General features: G+C 51.3%; 1 pseudogene; it reads left to right on the top strand.

The window, feature by feature from the left end:
* The first annotated feature begins 1545 nt into the window (after window positions 1-1545).
* On the top strand, window positions 1546-2263 carry LOC102152709 (annotated as a pseudogene).
* The last annotated feature ends 3903 nt before the right edge of the window (window positions 2264-6166 follow it).

Here is a 6166-nt window from a genome sequence, read left to right as displayed (position 1 = left end):
CATAGGAACCGGGGTTCTGGTAGGAGGGTGGACTCATTTAAACAGCAGCTTTTGAAACAGCCACGCTGTGTTATTAGAGAACACGCGGAGAGGTAATTAGCGCTGTCTCCTCTGCAGAGCTGCGTGCTTCTCAACACCGTCATCCCGGCCTCCTCTTCTTTTATCTGTTTTTCCTCTTCCCCTGGCAATGTTGACAGGTCTCTGGGAGGAAGACAGGATGGCTGCTGCTTGCTGTAGATTCTATCTGTTTCTCTTCGTGGGAGACCCAGCAGATTATAGCTCTTCTGCTGGAAGAGGAGTCCTGTAGTGAGCATTCCTGCACCCCCGACCTGTGATGTTCACCCCCAACCCTGCATCACCTGGGTGGACTTGGGCTGTGAAGGAGCCAGGCTGGCATGTCACAGAATCAAGCTCCTTTGTTTGGATATGCTCATAAAGCCAATGGGTTGATGTGTGTGCTGGCACAGACAGACGGCAGGCTGCCATCTACCCGGCTCTTACCCAGAGCAGTCTTGTGGGCGGACCTTCGTTATGCAGTTCCAATGTGTGTGTCTCACTTCTATTCATAAGAATGGTTTGGTTTGGTTTTTTTAAGTGTTGAGTCCTGTATTCAATTATGCAAGGTTTCAACTGGAATTTTTTTAAAAAACATAAAAGATGTAGTTATTTTTTGCAGCTTTTTCTTGGTCTGTGATGCTGTTGCTTCCTACAGAACCAGAAGCTCGGAAGTAACCGCAAAGCCAGGCAGGAGGTGGGTGAAAGGAGGATGTGGACTAAAGAAGGCCTTCCCTTTGTGAGCCCCAAGAATGACCTTCCAGAAAGGGGAACCTGCTGAGAGTAAATGCAGCCTGAAGCTCTTGACCAAAGAAGGAGGAAGAGGAAGAGAATTCAAAGTCCAGGAGGACTAGCAGCCTTTCCAGCTGCCTCTCACCCTGGCCTTTCTGGGGATCCTGCTGACCCTGTGCCAGCTCCCATGCCCAGGCCTTAAGGCAGGCCACTGCAGGTCACCTCTGCTCCTGCAATCCACGAGTCCACTGACACCCCTCCATTCCTCACCAGGTGGGGAGCCCTTTCGCAAGATAGTTCCATAAGACGAGCTTAGAAACTTCACGGAAGAAATTAGAAACTCTAAAGCTTGGGAGCAAAGGACTTCCAAGTTACAGGATTCTTTTCTTGTCAGATTCCCTCTATGTCCTGGTCTTAACTCGTTTTAAACTGTTCACCAAGTCCCTAGCTCCTGCTGAGGAGTTTCTCTAGCTTTTAGCTCTTATGGCCAGCAATAAGTGAAGATCTTTCACTAAAGGTTCTGTCCACTAGGGCATCAAGCAGCTCGCCCCAGGGGCCCAAGTGATAATCAGGCATCATTCTGATTACCAGCTGTGTGACTTGGGCAGGGTAGTTCACGTCTCTGGGTTTTAGTTTCTGCGTCAGTGAAATAGGAACAGTCCTTAAGCCGGCTCCATAAGGTTAAATACACACAAAGCACCTAGAACAGCACTTGGTACATGGCAGTGCTTGGTATCATTCCTGACTGTGGTCACAACTATGGACAGCATTAAAGATGGTACAGGAGAGCCGTCATCTCTTAAACGGAATGCCGTTCCAGGCAAGCCTCCCGCCTGTCTCTCCTCTGGAGGCATGGCTGGCACTCAGGTCAGGGAGCAGGAGGGTGCACGTACACACACACACACACACACACACGGTAGCTGAGCGAAGAGAAGTCAGGGACACACGAGACTCATTCTGGGTGCTCCCAAAGTGTGAGGTGAGCTCCTTTGCTCAGGCCTGTGGTGCTGGCAGGACAGACAAGGGTTGCAGGCTTCATATACCAGGAAGCTCTGTAGCCACCGTCTGGATCAGAAGCGGCGTCATGAGCAGTACAAGAGAGCCCATGTGGGCACAGACCTGAAGGCCAACTCTTTTGGAGGCGCTTCCCATGCAAAGGGAATTGTGCTGGAAAAAGGGGGGATTGAAGCCAAACAGCCAAATTCTGCACGTTAGGGTCCAGCTGATCAAGAATGGCCAAAAAAAAAAAAAAAAAAAGAAAGAAAGAAAGAAAGAAAGAAAAGAAATGAAATCGTATCAAAGCCTTCGTACCCAATGATGGTTGTTCGAATTTTATTGAGGAAAATGATCAAGTTCTGGTTGCTGGATTTGGTTGGAAAGGTCATGCTGTCACTTACATCCCTGGGGACATTAAGGATGTCAAAGTAGTCAATGTCTTACTTTTGGAAAAGGCGAGAAGGAAAGCCCAAGATCATAGGTTTCATGGTGCATGCATGACAGGAATAAATTTTCATATACTAAAAACAAAAACAAAAAAAGCAAATATGAGGTTGAACTGGGTGGAATTGCTAGGGTTTGAGGAGCAAACCATAGATTCCTGTTTGGTTCCACTTTTAGCCTCAGAACTAAGGAAATGGGAGCTTCTAGCTCTTCCCAGCGCTCCCCGGTTCTCCCGAGGGCTCCCCACGCAGGGTAGAGCTTCTGCCCCCAGACTGGCACCTCCAACTGGAAGCTGTCTACTCCTGGCCCGGGAACCCATTAGAATGCAGATTCTGACTCAGTCGGCTGGGGGGGCGCTGGGATCCTGCGCCTGACAGGCACCCAGCGCAGCGGCAGGGGTTGCTCCCGCCAGTCCTCCCTGGGAGTGCAGAGCTCTAGAAGCCGCAGGCAGAGTGTAAAGCGCTCTCGCTCTGAGGATGGCAAGGTGACTCTTTCCCAAGCAACATTAGCAGAGTGAAAACAAAATAAAACAAAGCTGCAGCCGGTTGTGCCTGTCACATCTGTGTCGCATTCCCCCACCCACAAACCACCTGTCTGCAATTTCATGATCTTTTTTTCCTGCAAACCCATGAAGCCTATTAGAAAGGAATTTATTCTTTCCTTTCTTCACTGATCTTTCATTCGACAGGTATTTACTGAGCACCTACCATGTGAGAGGCCCTGTGCAATGAAGAAAAATCTCAACCCATAGTTCATCCTGTGGCAGGAAAGATTATTGGAAATGAAATCCGACCCTGTTATTTCTCTTTTTACAATTCTGTTTCTGGGCAGCCTGGGTGGGTCAGCGGTTTAGCGCCGCCTTCAGCCCAGGGCCTGATCCTGGAGACCCAGGATCGAGTCCCATGTCGGGCTCCCTGCATGGAGCCTGCTTCTCCCTCTGCCTGTGTCTCCGCCTCTCGGTCTGTGTCTCTCATGAATAAATAAAAAAACAAAATCTAAAAAAAAACCAACAACCCTACAATTCTGTTTCTGCAAACATAAAGGGCAAGTGCCCTAACCTGGCCCTTCTGATACCTTCTGGAAGCAGACTTCTCCTCTCAAGGACAGCTCGGTTACCTCATGCCCTGCCCAGTGCCAGAAACCTGTCCCCCGAGTCTCCTGCTCGGAGGCTCTGAGCTTTGGCACCTCGTCCCTCCAGCTTGCTATAGACATTCATTGCTCACCTCCACATGTGGCTCCCTGCCACTCCTTTCAGGAATTCTTTTCCGAACACCCAGGTGGATTCCCTGCACCCCCTAGTTCTGACAATTTTACATTGAGATTCTGGTTCTCTCTCTGCTAAACTTTAAGTCTCTAAAGCGTAGACAAATGTCCAACCATTTCCCCATCAGCCACTTTTTGCTGAACTGCATTCTGGTACAAGTACCGCGGCTCCTGGTAAGAACTCCTGCCTGCAGAGCTTCCCATCTGAGATGCCCATGGACTTCGACCCGCTTCCAAGTCATTAGTTTTGGCCTCACAGCAGCTGATGAATAGCTGGCCTCAGACCGCTGAGGAATGAGAAATGTTCAGGGTGAACGTGCGTCATCCGTGCTATGTGACATTTTACAGCCCAGCTGTCAAGACAGAATCAATAAAACGCTTGTCAGCACAGGGTAAGGAGAAGACAAAGTAGGCAAGCGAAGGACCGGAGGGCATGACGCTGATGTCTACTGCCAAGCACTGAGAGACAGAGCGGGTCACGCATCTTAGCTCTGCTCCTACCCTGGAAATTTCTCAACTTTGGATATAATGTGATGAAAGAAAAATCCAAACACTTTGTACCTTCTAAAACTAGTTCTATCTTGCTTCACCTAGTGTTTGGCATGGCTACTCTGCCCTAATTTGACAAGTTTTGTGACCATTTCACTTTGCGTCATTGGATTGCTAAAAGCCCATTCTTCCTTTTTATGGAGAAAGGGTTTTGGAAAATAATTTTCTTGCTCCTGTCTTGAAATCACAACCCCCATTCAAAAATCATACAGACACATACCCCAACAATAACACAAAATAAAGACTTCTTTTTCCTTTATTAGACATGTTTCACCTGTTTTTATTGTAGAAATACATACATGTATAAGTGAGAAGATCATTTCACTTGGTCCCACCATTTGTAGGGTAACCAGTTCACACCTACTGCATATCTTTCCAGATTTACTTCTGTGCACATACAAATAAATATTTTTATGAAAATATGATCATATTATGACTCCCATTTATAATGGCACCTCGGTGTCAATATAGATCCATCTCTTATTCGGTGTCCATACAGGTCTCTAAAGACTGCATAGCCTTGCAATGCATGGATATGCCAAAAGTTATTTAATTCCCTGTCACTGGAAATTTTTGTTTCACTAATACTTAGGCAATGCCTAAGACAACATTTTTGAACTTGGTTCTCTGGCATAATTATTCCTTAGGATAAAGTCCAAGACATGGAATTGCAAAGTTTAGGAGATTAGCAGCATGTTAATCTTTTTAACTTTTTAACTTTAGGCTTTTCGATGATGTCTTTGAGATGTACCTGCCACATCTTGCTTCGTACAAGTTCCTCCGTGTAGCCAGTGCCCAGACTCAGCTCTGAGTACCGCGGAGGCCAGCAGGTCTGCTTGGAGCAGCTGAGCAGATGGGCACGGCCTGGAATTCAAACTCTCTTGGCACTCCAGGCGCAATCTGGAATATCCTTTTCTTGAGGGATATTTTCATCAGGAATCCTGATGAGGACAATCCCTCTGCCAATCTCTGAGAATTTGTCCTGATTGAAAAGCTATTTTAGGTTTAAACGTCTCCATGTTATCTTCCCTGGATTCATCTTTCGCTATGGAATCCAATTCCCTTCCAGGCACTTCTCCCACGCTTCCCCTAATCTCTGCGACATCACCTTTTTCTACAATTTAGGTGTAATCCCACCTTCGTGTACAAGCCTGCTTGCGTCCCCGTCTCCAGTCTGGAGTTGGATGGTACCCACTGCGGGAATGTGCCTTGTGACATTTGGAGCAGGTGTGAGGGCCCAGGTAGCCGCGGCCCCAGAGAGGAGCACCGGGAGCGCTCCAGGGAGGCACAAGGCTATTCCCGCCTGTGCGGGAGGAGTCTCAGGAGGTGGCTCAGGTGAGCAAAATTTGTTGCTGGGTAGCTGATTCCTAAAACCTCACAGGCGGCTCAGCCCCGTAGGTCTGGGTAGCAGAAGAGGCCTCGGTGCAAGGCATCGCGGGGGGCGGGGGGCGGGGGCGGGTCGGGCAGGGACTCCTGTGCTCGCAGCCTAGAGTGATGAAGCAGCGGCACCCAGCGCACAGGCCGCGGTGCCCCCCAGCCTCGTCTCCACCCCCAGCCCCGCCCCACCCTGGGGCCCCGCCCCTCTCCCTGGGGCCCCACCCTCCAGCCACGCCCCCACGACCCTCCGGCCACGCCCTCACGCCCCTACGGCCACGCCCCACCCCTCGGGCCCCGCCCCTTTCCTATGGCCCGCCCCCTACGGCCCCGCCCCCTCGGGCCCCGCCCCTCTCCCTACGGCCCCGCCCCTGGCCCCACCCCTTTCCTATGGCCCGCCCCAACCCCTACGGCCCCGCCCCCACGCACTTACAGCCCCGCCCCTCTCCCTACGGCCCCGCCCCCCTCTGGCCCCGCCCCTCGGCCCCGCCCCTCTCCCTACGGCCCCGCCCCTCGGGCCTTCCCCTCTTCCTACGGCCCCGCCCCCCTCGGGCCTTCCCCTCTCCCTACGGCCCCGCCCCTCTCCCTACGGCCCCGCCCCTCGGGCCCCGCCCCTCTCCCCTAGGGCCCCGCCCCACCCCACAGCCCCGCCCAGTCCACTTCAGGAAGACCTGCTCCCAACCGGCTGCCAGGCCAGCACCCCGTCTGCAAGCCCAGCTTCACCGACCGCTTAGATCCTCCAATATATTCGGAA

Source organism: Canis lupus, chromosome 35, assembly GCF_011100685.1.
Source record: "Canis lupus familiaris isolate Mischka breed German Shepherd chromosome 35, alternate assembly UU_Cfam_GSD_1.0, whole genome shotgun sequence".
Taxonomy (NCBI): domain Eukaryota; kingdom Metazoa; phylum Chordata; class Mammalia; order Carnivora; family Canidae; genus Canis; species Canis lupus.
The sequence above is the reverse complement of the archived record's forward strand: the minus strand, read 5'-3'. Positions and strand labels throughout refer to the sequence as shown.